The 25,820-nt window shown below is 37.0% G+C and overlaps 1 long non-coding RNA gene across 1 annotated transcript in view; it reads left to right on the forward strand.

The window, feature by feature from the left end:
- The window catches only part of LOC147584305 (uncharacterized), a 36,252-nt gene that overhangs the window by 9,337 nt on the left and 1,095 nt on the right, over positions 1-25,820 (forward strand). The window lies entirely within an intron of this gene.

Raw genomic sequence — 25,820 nt, forward strand, 5'->3', positions numbered from 1 at the left:
CCCCAGCCCACCGCTGGGGCCACAGTCAGACTGGTGCCTGCCTTCTCTTCCCCTCTCCTAGGGGCAGGATTCACTGTGGGGTGGCGTGGCCCCTCTGGGCTACTTGCACACTGCCAGGCTTGTGTGCTGGGGATCTGGCATATTAGCTGGGGTAGGTAGGCAAGGTGCACGGGGCAGGAGGGGCAGGCTTAGCTCGCTTGTCCTTAGGTGATCCACTTCAGGAGGGGCCCTGTGGCAGCCGGAGGGAGTCAGACCCGCTGCTGGAGGGTTGGCTCTACAGAAACACAGTGTTGGGTATTTGTGAGGAGCAAGCAAGTTCCCTGGCAGGAACTGGTTCCCTTTGGGATTTTGGCTGGGGGATGGGCGAGGGAGATGGCACTGGGAGCGCCTTTGTTCCCCACCAAACTGAGCTCTGTCATCCTGGGGCTCAGCAACTCTCCCTCCGTTGTCCTCCAGCCTTCCCGCTCTCTGAGCAGAGCTGTTAACTTATGACCTCCCAGATGCTAAGTCCCGCTTGCCGTGGGAACACACTCCATCTGGCCCCTCCGGTTTTGCAAGCCAGACTCGGGGGCTCTGCTTGGCCGGCAGGCTGCCCCTCCGCCCCGGCTCCCTCCATGTAGTCCATGCAGCTCCAGTCCATGCAGCGGGCACTGCCTCTCCGCCCTTCCTACCCTCTTCTGTGGGCCTCTCATCTGCGCTTGGCTCCGGAGACTCTGTTCTGCTAATCCTCTGGCGGTTTTCTGGGTTATTTAGGCAGGTGTAGGTGGAATCTAAGTGATCAGCAGGACGTGTGATGAGCCCAGCGTCCTCCTATGCTGCCATCTTCCCCCCAATCTCCTGGAATACATTTTTATAGGAGGAATTTTTTCTGTAGATGAATGGAACAAATATGGACACAAAATTCATTGTTCAAATAGAGAATATGTCATGGAAATTGATTATTGTTTTCATAGAAATCCAGTGTCATACATCACATTGAGTTTTCTTTATCATTGTGAATTTTATATTTGCTGGTTGGAAGATTATCAATTTTAGCAATCCATTGTTTGCACATTTTGAAATAATCTTATCATTTCCATGTGTACTAGAATCAGGTTAGAGTGTGTTCTCAATCCACACTTTTCAGACTTTTAACAAAACTCTCTGCTCTATGAACAGATTTGCACTCTAGCAGTTATTTTTTACAATGAGACTTGCCCCCTGTCTCACTTGATTTCTCCAGATGCCTAGTTGAAATCAGACCAATCCTAAACTCTTTTCTAGAATTTGGAATTGGGACAGAGCAATTTCACTCAGTGTCTGTAAATGCACTTAAACTGGTAATGTGACAAAACTTGGCTGTAATAACTTATTTGGCTGTGAGCATGCTAAGCCGATCTGTGTACCCAAGGAAAAGAATGAAGCACATATGTGGAGAAATACAGACCAAGGGGACCATGTAGCTCAGAATTAAAAGAGGGCAATCTCATTTTCTCATTTAAGAGCTCCTTATTCCTGTCACTAGTGAGATACAACTGCTTTCTGCTACTGGATTTCCTGTGGATAAGATACTGACAATACATTTTCTCTTCTTCATCCACTCTTTCTTTAAGCTAATTAGAATAAATTTCTAATGTTTTCATTCAAAATAGCTTTGAATACACCTTCATAGCTCAGCAAGGAGTGGTCAGTTTATTAATCAGTGTCATTGTCAGAGAGAACAGAGTACTTATAATAACAAGGTCAGGGGTTACTTAGAAATACAGAATATTAGAGATAAAATGGACTCAGATCATCTAATGAAGTTATCATTTTTCATTTCCTCACACACAAGCAAGAAGGTAAACCACAGACGTACTAAATTCATTTTTTTCTTTCTTTGTGCAATTATTTTTTTCTTTTACTTTGGCTATAGATTAGTATATAATAATTTTCATACAATAAGATAAAATATTTACCTTCTTTGAGTACTAATACAAATCATCTCTTTCATCTTGGCTACATAGTTAATTTACAATTTTTTTATTTATGTTATTTACCTTTTTTGAATAACCACAGTCTTGTTTATAAAAAGTGTTAATACCATTTCACAAATTGAGGGTGGGGCTGTGGTGAAGACAGTGAGTATTGCTTATCAAGGGGTAATGTATAATATGATTACATAGATATGACCAATGGAGTGATGGTGGGCAAGTAGAAATAAGAATTATTGAATCATTGCAGCAATCCAAGGAAGGAAGGCAAAAGATAATAAGAGCTCAGTCTGAATGCAAGTTAGGTCAAATTTGACTGAAATAAATGTGAATATACCACATGTACAAGGAAGGTAATAAATACCAGTCTAGAAAAATCTGTAGAGGTTTGAATATATATGTACATATAAATATATTCAAGGGCACCTGGGTGGCTCAGTCGGTTAAGCATCTGACTTTAGCTCAGGTCATGATCTCGCAGTCTGTGAGTTTGAGACCTGCATCGGGCTCTATGCTGACAGCTCAGAGCCTGGAGCCTGCTTCAGATTCTGTGTCTCCCTCTCTCTCTGCTCCTCCCCTGCTCATGCTCTCTGTTTCTCTGTCTCAAAAATAAACAAAAACATTAAAAAATAAATATATTCATATATTTCTATAAAATTCTATATAAAATATATCTTATGTATGTAATTTGATTTCCCCATATGCTACCTTGAATCTCTGAATTCTGGCACCCTTTGATTCAACAGAGTTCATGTAAGAGTTGCTGTTTTTCTTTTTTTTTTTTTTTTTTTAATTTTTTTTTCAACGTTTATTTATTTTTTGGGACAGAGAGAGACAGAGCATGAACGGGGGAGGGGCAGAGAGAGAGGGAGACACAGAATCGGAAACAGGCTCCAGGCTCTGAGCCATCAGCCCAGAGCCCGACGCGGGGCTCGAACTCACGGACCGCGAAATCGTGACCTGGCTGAAGTCGGACGCTTAACGACTGCACCACCTAGGCGCCCCGTTGCTGTTTTTCTTAAATGAGAATAAAGAAATACAATGAATGTTAACACCACATGAAATAAAAAGGAAAACAAAATTTGAAAGAAGGATGGTAAAAAAGTTGCTATGAATATTTCTTTTTTTGTCTTCCATAAGGGAAAAGGAGGAGAGATAAAAGAGAACAAAATGACCTACACCTGATATTTCTCACCTGCCATTTCAAATCTTTAGTTTGTTACCCCATATCCCAGACAGTTCTCTGTTCACTATGACTGAATTCACATAGGTGCAATCTGATATTCACAGTTCTTGTTGACTGCCTTTGATCCTTTTTGAGATCTTAGTATGGGGTGTCTGAGGAACCATTTCTTTCTCAAGCGTGAGCAGTCCAGTTAGAGAATAAATGCTACCTGTGAAAAGACTACTTTTTACAATTTTTTTTAATGTTTATTTATATTTGAGAGAGGGAGAAAGAGATAGTATGTGAGTAGGGGAGGGGCAAAGAGAGATGGAGACAGAATCTGAAGAAGGCTCCAGGCTCTGAGCTTTTAGCACAGAGCCTGATGGTGGAGCTTGAACTCATGAGCCATGAGATCATGACCTGAACTCCAAAGTCCAAAGCTTAGCTGGCTGAGCCTCCCAGGTGCCCTTAAAAGACTACTCTTGACAAAAGTGGGATTGGAGTAAAAGGGTGAACATTTCTTTTGTTCCCCTGGTAGATAGTTCTGATAGCCATTGCATAAGACTGTTAAACAAGATCCCAGGGGATTGAGCCCCAGTAATAGATAGCAATGGCCAATTTAATAATGTACTCCTTTATTGGCTTTCCTTCCTTCTCTGTATTATTGCCTTTATGCCTTACTTGAGCATATGGGATAACTTCCAAATAAAGTATTTTCAATATGTGGCAATTTCAGGCTCAACTTTCAGGGAAACCCAGAGTGAGAAAGTCAGTACCTAGGAGTAGGCCTAGAAAGCACATAGTCACAGTGGAATTGTGGGACTGGGTCATTTGTCTACTAGATGAAAATCCTGACCTCAATGCTACCTATAATAAATACAATCTTTAGTAAATAGTACCATCACAATTACAAAGAATCTCATCTGGTGGTTTGAGGTAATATATAGATAGAAAATGAAGTGTAGGTTATGAGGTTGCTATAGCACTTGAGCAATGTGAAGAAATACTAATAGTAAGAATTGTTTAATTAGAATACTTTTGTTAATTGCGTAATAAGTTTTGGAAAAGAAAATGGTAAGTTCTGATCAACCAATTATCAACTCAAGGCATGCTGTAAAACCCACAGGGTCTCCATGGAGGCATTTAAGGAGACCAGCAGGGAAAATCAGGGCCAGAGTCTAATTGTCAAGGCAAGAAGACATGAAAAGTGCTGGAATTACAGCTTTGGCATGTAACTTATATTAGACTTAGGATTGTGATATTTAAAAAATGGAACACTAAGGACTGGGATGAGGCAAAGAGCTTTGTGGATGTCTACATTTTCACCACCTACCACTAGAAAGAGAGCATACTGTGCGATGTTTAAAGCTGGGAGGCAGCGGGGCGCCTGGGTGGCGCAGTCGGTTAAGCGTCCGACTTCAGCCAGGTCACGATCTCGCGGTCTGTGAGTTCGAGCCCCGCGTCAGGCTCTGGGCTGATGGCTCAGAGCCTGGAGCCTGTTTCCGATTCTGTGTCTCCCTCTCTCTCTGCCCCTCCCCCGTTGATGCTCTGTCTCTCTCTGTCCCAAAAATAAAAAAAATAAAAATAAAGCTGGGAGGCAGCATATCCCACACTTCGAATACTACTCTGATCCATTAGAGGATTCCGTAGGCTGCAAGTATTGATTTGAACTAAGATTATAAGAGGATTTGGAATAATTCCGGGTTTATGGTACAAGCTTCTGGACATCTCAGCCATACGATCCAGCACATCTGATGAGACTAAAGTAAAAGTGGCAAATAAGAATGTGGTATGGGGTCTCTGATAACGCAGGAGGAAATTCTCAGCCCAGTTTCCTAAGGTTTTGGAGTAGGGCCATCATGGTGCCAAATATTATTTTTCTGTATGAAAAAATATAACATGTTGCTTAGTGCCTCAACAAAGAATACATAACTGTTTATCATGAACTTGTTTATGAAGTCTGTTGAGTCATAAGTTCAGGCAGGCGCAATAGCTAACCATTCCACAGTAGAAATTCATATTAAGGTACAGGAAAGAACAGAATCAGAAGGCACGTGTAAATTACATGAAATTATAAGACTTTCATGACATCTTCTTCTGTGGGACCTCTGTTTCTCATGAATATCAGATCTACTTGTAATGTAAGGTATCTTTCCTAATAGCACCATAAAATTCCCTAAATACCATCTCAGACACATTTACTTTGCTCTAAAAATTTCACTTCTGAGTTCTAGACTAAGGAAAAAATTTCAAATGTGAAAAATTGTCTCAAAGTTATTTGAAATCCTGGAACGTTTAAACATTCACACATATGTGATACGATGATAGATAAGTAATTTAAAACTTCATGATTAAAATGTATTTAAGCATATTTGTAATCAAAGAATTACAAGATTAAAACTGAGTTAAAAATAAGCTCTGCTAAGAAAACTTGGAAACTGCTGAAATATTAATTATACTTGTGTGAGGGTGATATGACTGAGTTGTGTTTTTCATATTTCTGTTTTTTGTTGCTTTCCAAACTGTGTAGATATCGTATTTATGATAAAAAATAACTACTCAAAAATGCAGTTAATAAATTTGTCCCTGGAAAAGGAGAAATAGGCATAATCAAGACAAACTTTTTTATTCTTTTTGTTTTGGGTTTTGTAATTTGCTTGTTTTTTCTTAAATATTTAGAATATGATGACTATTATATTGCTAAGTATTTCATGTAGAAAAGATTTAAGGAAACAGAGACGAAAAGACCTACCAAAGGAACTTGGTAAAGGAGACTCTAGCGTGGAGATAAATAATCTATTTCATTAAGCTAAAAATGAAAATATTTTCCAGATGAACATCCAAGCACAATAGTTATATAACCTGGGGTTAATAGTAGTGTTGACTTTATAGTTAGTTGAGGGAATTATTAATAACTAAGGTTGTTCTGAGAGCAGGTATAAAGAGAGGTTTCTTGACCTCATGAGAGAATGTAAAGAACAGCATTTAGACTTCTGCCACAGTTCATGCAGACAAGTTTGTAAACTGCTAAAGAGGAGGAAAAAGAAGGCTGTGGAGTATTTTATGAAGACTTTAAAGAAGTAAGCAAACATCTTAACTAAAAACTACTAGTTGTTCAAGGCCTACCTGACTGTTAGTGGAAACAGATCTGTGATATTAATTAAGCTGTAGTCCATGAGATGCCAGCCTTTCTTTTCTGGCCTAAATATGAAAAGTTGTTTAATTTACTCCTTTGAGAATCTGTTTTTATAAAGAATTCTGCTGAGTTGCCATCTGAGTTTAGAAGAGAAGCCCTGAACTGCCTGAATTCCAATTGATTTGGTTTGTTTGATAGTCCTGAAAGGCAAAAGCAGTAGGTCATCAGTAATTGAAGATGTGAAAGAAATTATAACATTAATATGAGCACAAAACAAGAGATTTAAGAAATAAGAAGCAAGTTCATACGTCAAGAGAATCAAGAACTAGAGCACCATCAAAGATAGAAAGACCGGGATTTGGGACACCATAAATGACTTAAGGAGATAATACAACAAATTGGTTAAGAGTACAGGCTCTTGTGTGAAATGCCCTGGGTTCAACTCTAACACGTCCTATGGGTACACAGGAAAGCTTCTTAACTCTTTTGAGTCTTGGTCTTCTAATTTACAAAATGATGGTTAAGAATAGTACTTAGCTCAAGAAGCCATTTTAAAGATTAAAAAAAAAAAAACTGTGCCAATACCTGACATAGTTAATAGTCAATAAAGAATAGCTGCTTTTAAAGATTTGTTTGGACAGTACATCCAACTTTGATAAATCCTGCTACCTGAAAACCTCAGACCTGACTATGAATTACTCTTGATGGATAGAGGTACAAGGTTAAAGACTATTAGTTTCCCTCTTAGGTTAGAATCTCAGTAAGTTTGGACACTGATCCCCCAAAACCAAAGTGTGACTTGTATTCAAACATCCTTTGTATATACTTATAATGAATTAAGCTGTGTTTTAGGAAACATTTCTACCAAAAAAAAAAAAAAAAAAAAAAAGCTAATTTGATTGTTTAAATAAAAGAATGTAGTTAAACAAAGGTGAATTTTCAATTATTTTGTTAAATTTCAGTTTCAGTAATAAGGTCATAGGAAAAAGGAGAGTGGGTAGTCAGTATTAATGTTTGGTAAATTATTGGGTAGGTGAATGAATGAATGAATGAATGGTTAAATGAATTGAATGGATAGGGGAAAAAGCAATGCAATGTAAATGCATCCTAACATGTTAGAATAAGAGAAGAGTGGTGATTAATCTCTTGTTACAAATATATGATTTATTAGCTTTTATTAAAAAAGAAAGTACTAACCATAGATACAGCTTGTAATACTTATGAATTAGTCTCAGAAAATTCAAGTTCTAAGTGGAGCAAAGATAAAGCAAATGTACATTGAGTCTTTGCTACTACAGGAGGTTTGCAGAACCTCAAAGGCTTCCTGCCCTCAAAGCAACAAAAGGTTTCCTCCCATAACCCAACATGCCTAACCTGGTGATGAGGTCATGAGCCTCATCTACTGAGCCTCAAAATCTGGAGGAGAAAATCCTTAACAGTGATGTTTTCATTGTCCTTTTGAGTCAATGGCTGCTATAATATACTATGTGAAATGTCACATTGTTGATACCATCTATTTATTTTGTCATCTCTCAAATATTAGTTGACTTATGGTCACACTGGATTAACCCAGATGAGAAGAAAGGGTGTTTTCCCCCCTTTACTTTAAATTTTTTTTTTCAACGTTTATTTATTTTGGGGACAGAGAGAGACAGAGCATGAACGGGGGAGGGGCAGAGAGAGAGGGAGACACAGAATCGGAAACAGGCTCCAGGCTCCGAGCCATCAGCCCAGAGCCTGACGCGGGGCTCGAACTCACGGAGCGCGAGATCGTGACCTGGCTGAAGTAGGACGCTTAACCGACTGCGCCACCCAGGCGCCCCATCCCCCCTTTACTTTAAAGCATAGTATATTGTTTGTAATTGAATGGATAACTTTACAGCAGTTTTGAGCTAGAAGTTCTCATATGGAACTTCTTGGAGCCCCTTTTCAAGGCACCTCTCCATTTTCTACTCTAATTTTCCTGTTGGGGAAGGAAAAGTGTGATGTTTCCTTTTTCTATTAGATTTACATGCTTCCTCTGAAATAAAACTTTAATAAGATATTATATTCAGTGTATGTTCTAACCACTGGCTGGGACAAATTTTATAAGTACCCAACTAATTTGTGCTTTACCAATGTAAAAGCTTAGGCAGTCTCTTCTGGGTCAAATTGATTTTCCTTGTCCTTTTGTTACTAGAACAGCCTTGGAGCCTAGATGAGCTCTTCTCAGATCCTTTGGTCCCTTGCAAAGCCAGACTTTTCTCCCAGAATTATCTGACTCAGCATTAGGGTAAACTCAGATTGGGACTTTTGTTCTTGGCAAAAATGAGGAATAGGGACTGGATATCTCCTTCGATGTAACACAACAAGAAACTTAAAAAAATGAAAATGCAAAACAGAAACAAAAACAAACCAAAAAACAAAAAACAGACAAGGAACTTGAAAAAATATGCAAGTGGACACCATACAATAAATCTAAATGCGGGGTGCCTGGGTGACTAAGTCGGTTAAGTGTCCATCTTCAGCCTGAGTCATGATCTAATGGTTTATGGGTTTCAGTCCCACATCTTGGGCTCTGTGCTGACAGCTCAGGGCCTGGAGCCTGCAAAGGATTCTGTGTCTCCCTCTCTCTCTGCCCCTCTCCCACTCATGCTCTGTCTCTCTCTGTCTGAAAAATAAATGAAAAAAAATCATTTAAAGATTAATAAATAAAGGTAAATGGCCTGTAAGAATTAGGGAACAAAATACATAAACCCTACTATTGTCACAGCTTCCTACCAGGAGAGAGTTTCCAGGATGTAATAAGTATTGGGAAACCTGAAAGAGCCTGGCAGATACCTTGAGTTGAACAGACAGAGCTGAGGATCTGGGGAGACTGAAACTAGAGTTCTTAAGGTAGAGTATCAGGAAGGAGAGAGCTGCATGGAAAGTATTTCCAGAGATCTGCAGAGAGGCTGCTGAGTATTCTTACGGGTATACCAGTACATCTATTTAAGGAAAACTACTTGAGGCTAGAGAAGGAACTACCTGGAAGGATTACAAGTGACAGCAAAGGGATTTTACACCAGGCTTGAAATAAATTATCATCATACAAGCGAAAGTAGAAAATTCTGGAATTCACTAGACATGCAGCATAAGGTTTTAACTTACTAGTGAGACAAAACTAACCCTAGATTGAATGTTATTCTGGCCCTGTCTAACAGAGCTTGAAAGAACCAAATAATCCAACTGTTTAAAAGTAACTTAAATACTTCCCAAACTAAGTTGAGGAGATATGCATAGTAATGAAAACTATCTAGCGCATTAAAACATGTAATTTACAATGTTTGACATCAAATTTAAAAAAAAATCAATTGCCATGGAGACAGGAAACAGCTTATAATGAAGAGTCAATTAAAATTGATTCAAATAACACAAATGATAGAATTAGTTGACTAGGACATTAAAGCGGTTATAACTATTACACATGTGCAAACAGAGGAAATTATTATAAGCAGGGATATGGAAGATATTTAAAATATATATATCAAATTCTCAGGAAAGTGTAGTATCTGATATGATAAATGCCATAGATGACATTAACAGAAAATTTGACATTGCAGAAGAATGGAATAGTGAGAATGAAGATATGAAAATGAAAATTAGGAGTAGAAGTAGTAAGCAGATAAGGAAAGGGCTGTTTCTCAGAATTAAGAGAGGATATATTTTAAGGGGTGTTAGAATAACAGCTACTAAAACCTCAAATAATATGAAGGAAAAGAGGTGGATAGTGGCTATGGCTACAAAGAGATTGTCAAAGACCATGATGTAGCAGTGTTTTGATGAAGAAGTTGAGAATGGGATTGAGATTCATTTAGATTCTAAAGTGAACAGACACTGAGAAAGTATAAACATCAGTTGTAGAACTTGTTCAAAATTTTCTCATGGATATTAAATCTCTCTCTTCATCCCCCTCTCTTTCTTTATATATATATAAATCTCAAAACAGATCGATAGCCTATTGGAGCACTGGATCTTGAATTGTGGGTGTTTCTATAGTATGTTTATATTCCTGATGAGTACAGTCTAGGAGAGAGGGAGATATTGGTGATAGAAAGGGAAAAAGATAAGTGACTGTTATATCTAAGTCTAAAAAGTCAAAATGGAGTAAGATTCCAACTGTGAGTTATAGGTTTGACTTTTGATTGACTCAGGAACATTTATTCTGTTGTACCTAGGGAACAAAGAATACGGGTAGCAATGTAGGTAGTTTGTAAACACTCATGAATGTATATGAAACACTCGTGAATGTACATGAAATTTAGATTAGGTGACAAAATAAGAAGCACAATACTGCATACTTTTAGTGTTATATACAATTAAGACCCCAAGAACTGTGAACAACACTTGAGATCTTTTTCATTGAAAGTGACATCTATTGATTTGCTCACATTTTATTTACATTTACCACGTCTGCTCCAGTATATATCAGGTTGGTACAAACATTGTTTTGTTGATTTTTATCAAGGTGCACAGTGATTACTTAGTATCTTTCTATAGATCTTAGTTTGTGGATCCTCCGTTAAAAAAATAAATAAACACCTGTTTGAAAGCTTATGGCATATCTACATTGTACAGAGCACATGCCTTTACTATATCCAGAAAGGAAAACAAAGCCTTAATGTTTGCACTTTGGGGCACAATTTAACAGAGAGGGTGTAAAAAAAGAAAAAAAGAATGATACTGAAGCTAATTAATACTGTGAGTAAAATGTTGCCTTTGTTTTGTGGAGGATTCAGAGAATGTGTCCTTTGGCCTAGTTAACAGTTTTTAAAAGATAACGATTCTTTGTTATTGTAAAAAAATTAATAGTCATCAAATTTCTGAAAATCCTATATTTTTCCGGTACGTATTTAGTGTTTGTTACTTACCAAATATTTTTGTGTAAAGTGTATTTTTTTTTCGTTTCTCCAAATCTCCTTTGTATAAAAGAACTGGGTTTCTGTTAATAAGTTTAACAAACTTTTATTATTTTATATGCCTTTGAACTGTGTGACTAAGTATTTTAATTCTTGATACTTTCTTTTAATATGTAATTGATACAGTGATGATGAGTATTAATGTTCACACAGTCATATACTTACCATGTCTGGGAATATGTGGTTATAGTTTTATGGAAGAAATACTTCATCAGTGTTACCAGTTTATAATAGCTTAATGTGAAAACAAAAAAATATAAAGCAATAATGAAGAGCCAGGAAAAAACTGCAAAATGGAAGGATCATACTTGAGAATTGATACATAAGTTGTAGTGTATTTATATAAGGAATGCTATACTTCAAGATGAAAGAAATAAATAATGCTACAAACAAAAATATCAATGATTCTCACAAGCAAAATACTAAACAAACATTCAATAACAGAGAAGGGAGTATGTATCATTCCATGTGTGTCAAGTTTAAAAACAAGCAGAATTTTTTTAAGCTTTTATAACTGGTGATTGAAGAATAGAATTTATTTAGCCCAGTTGTGATTTTATAAACACACACACACACACACACACACACACACACACGCACACACAATCTCTTTTCACTTACATATGCATGTATACACATTCATGCACGTGTATATATACATATTAGATTGATTTAAGAGATAACTTTGATATTTGGAGAATATTTTTATTTGATTCAGCAGTGTTTAATGATTAAGCTATAGTGTTGAAAATATAAATCTTTAAAATAATTTTCACTTAAAAAATTTTATGTCTTCAGATATGAAGTCAGATAACTACATTGACCTTGATTTTCCAATTTCTTCAACCTCAGAAATATATTCAAAATAATAAAACATTATTATAGCCTGTTTTATGCAAATTTTAATGTTCACTACTTTATAACCAGAGAAGAAAGTTATCAGGATTTATATTCTTTTACTATAAAAGCTGTAAGAATTATGTACTGAGTGATCAGAAATAAATTTACAAGGAATTAAAAATAAGTAACAAATTTGTTTTATTGAAATACAGTTTTGTGGATTATTGATATTGTTTGATATGTAGCATATCTCCCACACATTGGGAGTGTGTTCATGTGTATATGGTGTGTGAGTGTGTGAGGATATGTGAAAGCACAATGAATAGAATCCAGTATGATGGTTAGTATAACTTTATAGTTATTGTAAAGTTTGATATAAGTTTTTTATTAAAAACTAAGAGAATATATAAACATTTAAAAATAATTTTAAAGTATCAAGAATACAACGTCCTATAACCATTTTGGAGTTGTCTGATGAAACAATATATTTATACAGAGAAAGAAAAGCTAATATTTTTGAGAGAACTTGATAGGTATAAATAAAATTTATTTCTTTTAAGGTAAATATTTTAGGGGCACCTGGGTGGCTCAGTCGGTTAAGCATCTGACTTTGGCTCAGGTCATGATCTCACAGCTTTTGAGTTCAAGCCCCGCATCAGGCACTGTGCTGAGAGCTCGGAGCCTGGAACCTGCTTCAGATTCTGTGTCTCCCTCTCTCTCTGCTTGTGCACTGTCTCTCTCTCTCTGTCACTCAAAAATAAACATTAAAAATTTTTTGAAGGTAAAAATTTTAATAGCATAACCTACATATAGAAAATCTTTATGTATTTTTCCCTGAATTTTCATAAAGGGAAAGCATTGCATAATCAGTACTTAAACTAAAGACAAAGAACAGAATAAGTAAAAACAGAATCTCAGAAATTTCCTTCATGACCCCTCCTGTTCACTGTTCATCTAAGAATAATCACTCACCTGGTTTCTAATAAGAGGGTCTTGCCTATTTGCAAGTTGATACACATGGATTCTTGTCTTTTGTGAGTAGCTTTGTTTGCTTCATATTTCATTTGTGAGAGTCATCCAAGGTTTTATGTGTGGGGAAAATTGATTTAGTCTTATTGATGAATAGTACTTTTTTGATAGAATGTACCACAATAACTGTATGACAAATTGCCAATTCTATGATTGATAAATATGTTGATGTTGGGTAATTTGATTGTTCCCTTTTTTATCTATTAAAAACATATACATTTCTTTTGGTGGGCATTAGTGTACATTTCCATTGGATATATAACTAGGAGTGTAATGGCTAGGTTATAAGGCATCTATATATTTAGCAGTAACATAAACTAGCAAGATAGTTTTCCAAAGAGTTTGTTCCATTTTACATATGAAGAGTGTATGAGTTCCAGATGCTCCATATCCTTACCAGAATTTGGTATTATCTTTTTCATATTATGCATTTCATGGATCAGTAGTAGTATAATATTTTGATTTTAATTAGAATTTCCCTTATGTCTAATAAAGTCAGATACCCTATCCATGGCCCTCTGAGACATTTGGATAGCCACATTTGTGAAGTGCTACTCAAGTTTTGCCTTCAAAAAAATTCTCTGGCGAATTTGTGTGAGCTTATTGTTTGTCTTTTTTGTTTCTGGTTTGTTTTTTTTTCCCTCCTCTCTTAAATATTTGGAAAAATACTTTTTGAAGCCAATTAATCCTGCTTTTGGGGATGTTAGTAACTGAATTTAGTTAAGATACATAAGAGTATTCAGATTTATTTGGCTTTGTATCAGTGCTCTCTATTTCATAACACTAGAAAAGAAAATACTTAGCCCCAACACTGGTTATTGTTGCCATGTATTTAAATTAAAAAAAAAAGACCATAGTCAAAATGTATTTATGTTTTCACTTGGCGCTTTATTTCTGCCTGGATTCTCATGGGTTTATTCATGAATATTTTTCCTTTATCTGTAGTTCTATTGACAACATATCTCTAGTTTTTATTTGATTTTTTAATTTTAATTTCATTCAGATTTTAAAAATATTTAATGTTTTAGAATTGTGGCTATTTGCTTCCAGTTTCTAAGCATGCCAGCATGCTTGACTTTTGGTTTTCATCATTTCTGTTAAAAAGTCAGTTATCAGTCTTGATGTTCTTCCTATGAAGGTAATATCCCTTTTGTTCTCTGCATTTAGGATTTTTCTCTGTCTGTGCCTTCACATCTATCATCATTTTTGGAAATTTCTCAGACATGTTCTGTTTTTTCTTCTTTTGAAGTTCTTTATTTGATACAAAGGTGGTAATTTACATATAGCGAATTCCAAAAAAGTTATATGCACATTTGGGTCAATTTTGAGAAACTTTTTCAACTTTCTAAAGACATCTCAGTCAAAGTATAGAATGTTTTCATCAATTCAAGCAACTTCCTTACGTTCCTTTCCAGTTCAGTCCTCCATCCAAAGTGCAATCACTATTCTTACTGGGCTTATTTCTATATCCATAGAATAATTTTGCTTGTGTGTGTGTATGCTAGCAATATATAGAAATCTATCAGTATGTTAACTTTTTTCCTGGCTTTTTTCATTTAACATGTTGACATATTTACATTATTGTTACATGAGTAGTCCATTCCTTTTATTGAACTATGGTATTCAATTCTATGAATATAACACAATTTGATTTTTTATTCTTTTGCCTACTATTGGAGTTGTTTTTGATTATTGGCTAATATGAGTAATTTTCTACAAAGCTTTTAGAGATATGATTTTATTTCTCTCAGATGAACCCCCATGAATATGACTTTTGGTCGTGAGAATAGTTGGATGTTTGACTACATACTAAGTGAAAGTAGCTATTCCATTTTCTGAAAGACAAACATATAGTGAAGGAGGACAAATCAGCAGTTACTAGGGTTATGGATGGAGAGAGGATGTTGTTGTGACTAGCACAAAGTTTTGCGAGTGATACCATGAACCAATGTGTATCTTAATTGTGAAAGTGGTTAAATGAATGTATTCATGTATTAAAATTCATAAAACTGTACACCAAAATTGCCAATTTTAGAATATGTTATTTTAATAAGTAAAATAAAAAATGAAAATTTAAGGATAGGAATATTAATGTTCATGTATTCTTACTTGAGTGAATATGACTCTGGAAAGCTAAAATGTAAATTTTTAAGGATGTAAAAAAGAAAAGGAAGGGTGGAAGGGATGGAGAAACCAAACTTCACTATGAATATGTTGTTTTATGTTGTAACCTTCTGAACATTTTACATAAAACAAAGTACATAAAATCAAAATGGAAAAAAAATCCCAAAAGGAGAAAGAAAAAAATTGAAGTTAACTATAGTAGTTTTTTATTGCCACCATAATAAATGACCATTAAATTAGTGGCTTAAAACAATTCAGATTTATTATCTTAACAGTTCTGTAGGTTAGAAGTCCAGTATGTGTGTCACTGGACTAAAACCAGGTTGCCCAAGGGGAGAATCTATTTTCTTGCTCATCGAACTTTATGGCAAAATTTAGTTTCTGCTGCTTGCGTGATTGAAGTCCTTGTTTTCTTGATGACTGTAAACTTAGGTTTGTTCATATATTCTACAGACTTCTGCATGCCCTGACTCATGTCCTCCTTCTTCTCTCTTCAAAGATAACAGTAGCAGATCAAGTCCTTGTCATGTGTCATTCCTCTGTCTTCTATTTCATCAATCTGACCCAACTAAAAATGTTCTATTGTTAAGGCACCATATGGTCCATCTGAATGATCCAGAATATTGTCTTCTGCAGCATCTCTTTTGTCATGGAAGGTAACATGGTCACAGACAAGTTTTTATAGAACAGAGCACAGACATCTTTGGAGTCCATTTTTCTATATGCCCATGAAATTTTAATTTAACCTTACACACACACACACACACACACACACACACACACACACACACAAAGTATTACAAGTGATTTTATTTTATTTTTTTATTTATATATGAAATTTATTGTCAAATTGGTTTCCATACAACACCCAGTGCTCATCCCAAAAGGTGCCCTCCTCAATACCCATCACCCACCCTCTCCTCCCTCCCACCCCCCATCAACCATTAGTGTGTTCTCAGTTCTCAACAGTCTCTTATGCTTTGGCTCTCTCCCACTCTAACCTCTTTTTTTTTTTTTTTTCCTTCCCCTCCCCCATGGGTTCGTGTTAAGTTTCTCAGGATCCACATAAGAGTGAAACCATATGGTATCTGTCTTTCTCTGTATGGCTTATTTCACTTAGCATCACACTCTCCAGTTCCATCCACGTTGCTACAAAAGGCCATATTTCATTTTTTCTCATTGCCACGTAGTATTCCATTGTGTATATAAACCACAATTTCTTTATCCATTCATCAGTTGATGGACATTTAGGCTCTTTCCATAATTTGGCTATTGTTGAGAGTGCTGCTATGAACATTGGGGTACAAGTGCCCCTATGCATCAGTACTCCTGTGTCCCTTGGATAAATTCCAGCAGTGCTACTGCTGGGTCATAGGGTAGGTCTATTTTTAATTTTCTGAGGAACCTCCACACTGCTTTCCAGAGCGGCTGCACCAATTTGCATTCCCACCAACAGTGCAGGAGGGTTCCCGTTTCTCCACATCCTCTCCAGCATCTATAGTCTCCTGATTTGTTCATTTTGGCCACTCTGACTGGCGTGAGGTGATACCTGAGTGTGGTTTTGATTTGTATTTCCCTGATAAGGAGCGACGCTGAACATCTTTTCATGTGCCTGTTGGCCATCCGGATGTCTTCTTTAGAGAAGTGTCTATTCATGTTTTCTGCCCATTTCTTCACTGGGTTATTTGCTTTTCGGGTGTGGAGTTTGGTGAGCTCTTTATAGATTTTGGATACTAGCCCTTTGTCCGATATGTCATTTGCAAATATCTTTTCCCATTCCGTTGGTTGCCTTTTAGTTGTGTTGGTTGTTTCCTTTGCTGTGCAGAAGCTTTTTATCTTCATAAGGTCCCAGGAATTCACTTTTGCTTTTAATTCCCTTGCCTTTGGGGATGTGTCGAGTAAGAGATTGCTACGGCTGAGGTCAGAGAGGTCTTTTCCTGCTTTCTCCTCTAAGGTTTTGATGGTTTCCTGTCTCACATTCAGGTCCTTTATCCATTTGGAGTTTATTTTTGTGAATGGTGTGAGAAAGTGGTCTAGTTTCAACCTTCTGCATGTTGCTGTCCAGTTCTCCCAGCACCATTTGTTAAAGAGACTGTCTTTTTTCCATTGGATGTTCTTTCCTGCTTTGTCAAAGATGAGTTGGCCATACGTTTGTGGGTCTAGTTCTGGGGTTTCTATTCTATTCCATTGGTGTATGTGTCTGTTTTTGTGCCAATACCATGCTGTCTTGATGATGACAGCTTTGTATAGAGGCTAAAGTCTGGGATTGTTGATGCCTCCTGCTTTGGTCTTCTTCTTCAAAATTCCTTTGGCTATTCGGGGCCTTTTGTGGTTCTATATGAATTTTAGGATTGCTTGTTCTAGTTTCGAGAAGAATGCTAGTGCAATTTTGCTTGGGATTGCATTGAATGTGTAGATAGCTTTGGGTAGTATTGACATTTTGACAATATTTATTCTTCCAATCCATGAGCAGGGAATGTCTTTCCATTTCTTTAAATCTTCTTCAATTACCTTCATAAGCTTTCTATAGTTTTCAGCATACAGATCCTTTACATCTTTGGTTAGATTTATTCCTAGGTATTTTATGCTTCTTGGTGCAATTGTGAATGGGATCAGTTTCTTTACTTGTCTTTCTGTTGCTTCATTGTTAATGTATAAGAATGCAACTGATTTCTGTACATTGATTTTGTATCCTGCAACTTTGCTGAATTCATGTATCAGTTCTAGCAGACTTTTGGTGGAGTCTATCGGATTTTCCATGTATAATATCATGTCATCTGCAAAAAGCGAAAGCTTGACTCCATCTTTGCCAATTTTGATGCCTTTGGTTTCCTTTTGTTGTCTGATTGCTGATGCTAGAACTTCCAGCACTATGTTAAACAACAGCAGTGAGAGTGGGCATCCCTGTCGTGTTCCTGATCTCAGGGAAAAAGCTCTCAGTTTTTCCCCGTTGAGGATGATGTTATCTGTGGGCTTTTCATAAATGGCTTTTATGATGTTTAAGTATGTTCCTTCTATCCCGACTTTCTCAAGGGCTTTTATTAAGAAAGGGTGCTGGATTTTGTCAAAGGCCTTTTCTGCATCGATTGACAGGATCATATGGTTTCTCTCTTTTTTTTGGTTAATGTGATGTATCACGTTGATTGATTTGCGAATGTTGAACCAGCCCTGCAGCCCAGGAATGAATCCCACTTGATCATGGTGAATAATTCTTTTTATATGCCGTTGAATTCGATTTGCTAGTATCTTATTGAGAATTTTAGCATCCATATTCATCAGGGATATTGGCCTGTATTCTCTTTTTTTACTGGGTCTCTGTCTGGTTTAGGAATCAAAGTAATACTGGCTTCATAGAATGAGTCTGGAAGTTTTCCTTCCCTTTCTATTTCTTGGAATAGCTTGAGAAGGATAGGTATTATCTCTGCTTTAAACGTCTGGTAGAACTCCCCTGGGAAGCCATCTGGTCCTGGACTCTTATTTGTTAGGAGATTTTTGATAACCGATTCAATTTCTTCCCTGGTGATGGGTCTGTTCAAGCTTTCTATTTCCTCCTGATTGAGTTTTGGAAGAGTGTGGGTGTTCAGGAATTTGTCCATTTGTTCCAGGTTGTCCAATTTGTTGGCATATAATTTTTCATAGTATTGCCTGATAATTGTTTGTATCTCTGAGGGATTGGTTGTAATAATTCCATTTTCATTCATGATTTTATCTATTTGGGTCATCTCCCTTTTCTTTTTGAGAAGCCTGGCTAGAGGTTTGTCAATTTTGTTTATTTTTTCAAAAAACCAACTCTTGGTTTCGTTGATCTGCTCTACAGTTTTTTTAGATTCTATATTGTTTATTTCTGCTCTGATCTTTATTATTTCTCTTCTTCTGCTGGGTTTAGGCTGCCTTTGCTGTTCTGCTTTTAGTTCCTTTAGGTGTGCTGTTAGATTTTGTATTTGGGATTTTTCTTGTTTCTTGAGATAGGCCTGGATTGCAATGTATTTTCCTCTCAGGACTGCCTTTGCTGCGTCCCAAAGCGTTTGGATTGTTGTATTTTCATTTTCGTTTGTTTCCATATATTTTTTAATTTCTTCTCTAATTGCCTGGTTGACCCACTCATTCGTTAGTAGGGTGTTCTTTAACCTCCATGCTTTTGGAGGTTTTCCAGACTTTTTTCTGTGGTTGATTTCAAGCTTCATAGCATTGTGGTCTGAAAGTATGCATGGTATGATTTCAATTCTTGTATACTTATGAAGGGCTGTTTTGTGACCCAGTATATGATCTATCTTGGAGAATGTTCCATGTGCACTCGAGAAGAAAGTATATTCTGTTGCTTTGGGATGCAGAGTTCTAAATATATCTGTCAAGTCCATCTGATCCAATGTCTCATTCAGGGCCCTTGTTTCTTTATTGACCGTGTGTCTAGATGATCTATCCATTTCTGTAAGTGGAGTGTTAAAGTCCCCTGCAATTACCACATTCTTCTCAATAAGGTTGCTTATGTTTATGAGTAATTGTTTTATATATTTGGGCGCTCCGGTATTCGGCGCATAGACATTTATAATTGTTAGCTCTTCCTGATGGATAGACCCTGTCACTATTATATAATGTCCTTCTTCATCTCTTGTTACAGCCTTTAATTTAAAGTCTAGTTTGTCTGATATAAGGATGGCTACTCCAGCTTTCTTTTGGCTTCCAGTAGCACGATAAATAATTCTCCATCCCCTCACTCTCAATCTAAAGGTGTCCTCAGGTCTAAAATGAGTCTCTTGTAGACAGCAAATAGATGGGTCTTGATTTTTTTATCCATTCTGATACCCTATGTCTTTTGGTTGGCGCATTTAATCCATTTACATTCAGTGTTATTATAGAAAGATATGGGTTTAGAGTCATTGTGATGTCTGTATGTTTTATGCTTGTAGCGATGTCTCTGGTACTTTGTCTCACAGGGTCCCCCTTAGGATCTCTTGGAGGGCTGGTTTAGTGGTGACAAATTCCTTCAGTTTTTGTTTGTTTGGGAAGACCTTTATCTCTCCTTCTATTCTAAATCACAGACTTGCTGGATAAAGGATTCTCGGCTGCATATTTTTTCTGTCTAGCACACTGAAAATATCGTGCCAATTCTTTCTGGCCCGCCAAGTTTCAAAAGAGAGATCAGTCAGGAGTCTTATTGGTCTCCCTTTATATGTGAGGGCACGTTTACCCCTTGCTGCTTTCAGAATTTTCTCTTTATCCTTGTATTTTGCCAGTTTCACTATGATATGTCGTGCAGAAGATCGATTCAAGTTACGTCTGAAGGGAGTTCTCTGTGCCTCTTGGATTTCAATGCCTTTTTCCTTCCCCAGTTCAGGGAAGTTCTCAGCTATTATTTCTTCAAGTACCCCTTCAGCACCTTTCCCTCTCTCTTCCTCCTCTGGGATACCAATTATGCGTATATTATTTCTTTTTAGTGTATCACTTAGTTCTCTAATTTTCCCCTCATACTCCTGGATTTTTTTATCTCTCTTTTTCTCAGCTTCCTCTTTTTCCATAACTTTATCTTCTAGTTCACCTATTCTCTCCTCTGCCTCTTCAATCCGAGCCGTGGTGGTTTCCATTTTGTTATGCATTTCGTTTAAAGCGTTTTTCAGCTCCTCGTGACTGTTCCTTAGTCCCTTGACCTCTGTAGCAAGAGATTCTCTGCTGTCAGCTATACTGTTTTCAAGCCCAGCGATTAATTTTATGACTATTATTCTAAATTCACTTTCTGTTATATTATTTAAATCCTTTTTGATCAGCTCATTAGCTGTTGTTATTTCCTGGAGATTCTTCTGAGGGGAATTCTTCCGCTTGGTCATTTTGGATAGTCCCTGGCATGGTGAGGACCTGCAGGGCACTTCCCCTGTGCTGTGGTGTATAACTGGAGTTGGTGGGCGGGGCCGCAGTCAGACCTGATGTCTGCCCCCAGCCCACCGCTGGGGCCACAGTCAGACTGGTGTGTGCCTTCTCTTCCCCTCTCCTAGGGGCGGGATTCACTGTGGGGTGGGGTGGCCTGTCTGGGCTACTTGCACACTACCAGGCTTGTGATGCTGGGGATCTGGCGTCTTAGCTGGGGTGGGTAGGCAAGGTGCACAGGGGCAGGAGGGGCAGGCTTAGCTTGCTTCTCCTTAGGTGATCCACTTCAGGAGGGGCCCTGTGGCAGCAGGAGGGAGTCAGATCCGCTGCCGGAGGTTTGGCTCCGCAGAAGCGCAGAGTTGGGTGTTTGTGCGGAAGGAGCAAGTTCCCTGGCAGGAACCGGTTCTCTTTGGGATTTTGGCTGGGGGATGGGCGGGGGAGATGGCGCTGGCGAGCGCCTTTGTTCCCCACCAAACTGAGCTCTGTCGTCAGGGGGCTCAGCAGCTCTCCTTCCCTTTGTCCTCCAGCCTTCCCGCTTTCTGAGCAGAGCTGTTCACTTATGACCTCCCAGCCGCTAAGTCACGCTTGCTGTGGGAACACAGTCCGTCAGGCCCCTCCGCTTTTTGCAAGCCAGACTCGGGGGCTCTGCTTGGCCGGCGAGCCGCCCCTCCGCCCTGGCTCCCTCCCGCCAGTCCGTGGAGCGCGCACCGCCTCGCTGCCCTTCCTACCCTCTTCTGTGGGCCTCTCGTCTGCGCTTGGCTCCGGCGACTCCGTTCTGCTAATCCTCTGGCGATTTTCTGGGTTATTTAGGCAGGTAGGTGTAGGTGGAATCTAAGTGATCAGCAGGACACGCGGTGAGCCCAGTGTCTTCCTACGCCACCATCTTGCAAGTGATTTTATATTAGGATAATGCAATTATGTTAGTGTTGACAATACCCAAAATTGTCAACATAACAAAAAAACCCTGAATGTAAATGAAATAACTGAAATGTAAATTTGTTTTGGAAATGTCACGATGAGCCCATAATGTATTTTCTCTTACCAAAAAAAAAAAAATAATGGACTAATAATTCTCATTTCTACTCAACAAACAGACCTAGAAACAATGACTAAAGCCTTTACGATGAGTACTTTTAGCATCAGGTGTAACCTATAACTAAAAGGAAACAGGGCTTTTTGACGGGGGATGTTTTTTATCCCAAAATTGGAACAAGAGTTTTATAGGGTGAGCCTGTAATACCTTGTCATGCAGAAAACAGTCGAGATTACAAAGACTACTAAGGTCATGTCAGACTGACCTAAACATCAATAAAAGTAATAATTTCAGTGATTTGAAGTATATCAAATATGTCAGAATTCATTAATAGTTCCTCTTTGTAAGATGCTAGGGAAGATAGGAAATGGTGATATTTTCAGTCTTGTAGGCCTAGAGAAAAATAAAGTGGAATGCAGGTCTCCTAAGTTGGCAAGAACTTGAGAATTTAATACCTTACTATTTTGAAAAGTAGCAAATAATAATGATACTCTTTTTTTAACCTCCAGTTCCTACTTGAACAACATCTCATGAAAATCAAATAATTGATGAAGGAAAGTTTAAGTTTCTCTAAAGAAGTGTTCCAAATAAAAGTGAAGGATAAATGATTCTGAACATCATATTTTGCCAACATCTAATAGAATAATGATTTTAGGCAATGCTTATCAAGTCCATCAATATATAAAAAGGAAGATATGTAGATGTTATGTGCCACCTTGTGGAAATACATGACTGTACCAATGAGATGTTCTTGTTAAAATGAACCCTAAGCAATATCAAGATGCAGGTTGATTCCCAAATGGCCAATAAACAGATGATAAATTTCTTAATCTAAAGAGCCGTAGAAAAATTTTAAATAAACCTAAATATGATAGTAGTAGAAACATTCAGTCCTGGGTCAAAGTAAAAAGGCTAATAATCTGATAATATGATTTTTAGGCAAGAATGAGAATTAATTGGACTGCTCAATAAAGTGTTGGTGGGAATAAAAATTGGTGTAACTACTTTGAAAAATGTTTGGAGATCACCACTAAAGCTGAAAACTCACTCTATGACCTAGCACTTTGACTCCTAGGAATATAGCCAACATAAATATGGAAATGTTTGAAATAAAAGATATGTTTTAATTTTTTCAATGTTTATTTATTTTTGAGAGGGAGAGAAAGAGCATGAGCAATGGAGGGGCAGAGAGAAGGAAACACAGATCTCAAGCAGGCTCCAGGCTCTGAGCTGTCAGTACAGAGCCCAATGCAAATTCATGAACCAAGAGATCATGACCTGAGCTGAAGTCAGACACTTAACCGAATGAGTCACCCAGGCACCCCTGAAACAAAAGATATATTAATGTATTTTCTTAGTAGGAATATTTATAATAGTGAAGTCTTGGAAACAGCAAAAGGCCTATCAATATTAGACTAATAGATAAATGGATAAATTATAATATGTGTTTTTCAGTGGAATACTATTTCAAAATGAAACTAAACAAGACCTGTGCACAACAAAATGTATAAATCACATGAACCTGGTTTGGGGTGAAATAAACAGATACAGAAAAGTATCTACTGTGTGATGCCATGAAGATAAATTTAAAATTAAAAACAGGGGGTGCACATCCATGGCATTAGAGGTCAGGAAGGTGGTTACCTTTGGAGATGAGAAGAGCTGTCACTAAGAGAGCTGTGAGGGGGCTTCTAGGGATGGGGAAATGTGTTTCTTGATCAAAATAGTGGTTTCATAGGTGTGTTCAATTTGCAAAAAAAAAAAAAAAGTAAGCAACGTATGCTCTTCAGATGTGAATGCTTTTCTGAATTAATTTTATATTATAATAAAATTTATTTAAAAATTTTATTTTAAAACTCCTTCACATCAGCCCAAGTCTTGTGGAATTCTGAGAGGTTTCAAGACCCTTTGTCTGATTGTAAAAGCTTGGGGATAGGGCCAAATATAAAATAAGTAACAAGACACATACTTAAATTCAATGTTTATTCCTTATTTTGACTCTGATTCAAATAAGAATTGTTTTCATTAAAAGCTAAGAAATTTTTAATTTTGTACAGTAATTGTACTATAGTATACATTAAGAAGTTTTCAGCTTTGTATGTATGATAATTATACTATGGTATACATTAATAAATGAGTTCTTATGTTTTAGAGGTTTATTTATATTGACATATTATGAATAAACTTATATAATGTATGGAATTTGCTTCAGAATAATCCAGTGTATATGTCCACAAGAGGAGGAGAAGGCTATGTGGTTATAGGTAAAAGAAGTTTGGCCATGAGCTGATAATTGTTGAATCTGTGGGTTCATTATACTCATAATAGTACGTTTTAAGATGTAATTGAATATAACTGTAGTTTTCAGTTAAAAGCTTCTTTAATAACCTGTAAAATATTAAGGCATAATAGGAGAATATTACATAAAATTAATGGAAATAGCCTTATAAAGTCTGAATACAATATAAATAATTTCTTTGTTTAAAATAGACCACTTGAAGGTATTAATAAGTTTTTTTCCCCAAATGTACCTGTATTTTCTTCCAGAAAATTGACACTTCAAAATAGCTTATTTTTTGATTATCTACCTTATTTCTAACTTCAAATATTCAAAAATATTGAAGATTTTGGACACTAACAATATACTGTCTCTTAAGGACAAATTAGTTACTCAAGCAGGCTTTTTAGTTTATGTTAACTCCTTTTACATGTATATTCTCCTGGATGTTCTCATATATTAACTGAGAGATATCAGCATTCTGAAGACTAAAACTTTTATGAGGTTTTTAATTTAATGTTACTGAAAGCTCAGTAGTCACTGGTCATGCATTGAAGTAAAATAGAAAGATATCAGTAACCTTTCAATGACAGCTTCATGGAAGGATATGAAGACAGCTGTAGGTTATTTTCTTGCATAAAAGAGCTTCCTCATTTAATATGAATTCATAAAGGATTAGCAGCAAAATTTCAATAAAACATTTAATGTCAAACTTTTTAGAGTAACACCAGTGTTTTATAACTTTTCATTGCATTTTGCCACTGAAGTTCTTGAAGCTTTATTCAGATTTTTGTAAAGTAACCTAAAATCCTTTATGTTAGATTAACACATTTATAATCATTCTATTGTTTTACAAGTGAAGCAAGGCTATAAAACTTGCTCCAAAAGGCAGAAGATTGTCAGAAGACAGTAATGTGACATTTAACAACCATATTTTCTAGTCATCAACTTCTTATTTGATAGAGTCCATAGCACAGTTTTAAATTTCCCATCAGTTCAAATACCACTTAAAAGTTGGAGGGGGGGGGCGCCTGGGTGGCGCAGTCGGTTGAGCGTCCGACTTCAGCCAGGTCACGATCTCGCGGTCCGTGAGTTCGAGCCCCGCGTCAGGCTCTGGGCTGACGGCTCAGAGCCTGGAGCCTGTTTCCGATTCTGTGTCTCCCTCTCTCTCTGCCCCTCCCCCGTTCATGCTCTGTCTCTCTCTGTCCCAAAAATAAATAAAAACGTTGAAAAGAAAAAAAAAAAATTAAAAAAAAAAAAAAAAAAAAAAAAAAAGTTGGAGGGGGAAAAAAAAATACCTGCTGTTGCAAAGAAGTTTATTCTTTTTTCCTTGTGAATAATTCTCTGAAAGATATAAGGTGATAGTTGCACCATTTCATGTTAAAGTTGGCTAATATGAATTAACTGGTTGTCTAACCAGTTAACTTGAGATCCAGTATACTTTCTTTTGCATTTTTTTCCTGA

Source organism: Puma concolor, chromosome A1 (genome assembly GCF_028749965.1).
Source record: "Puma concolor isolate L17-30 chromosome A1, mPumCon1.1.hap2, whole genome shotgun sequence".
NCBI lineage: Eukaryota > Metazoa > Chordata > Mammalia > Carnivora > Felidae > Puma > Puma concolor.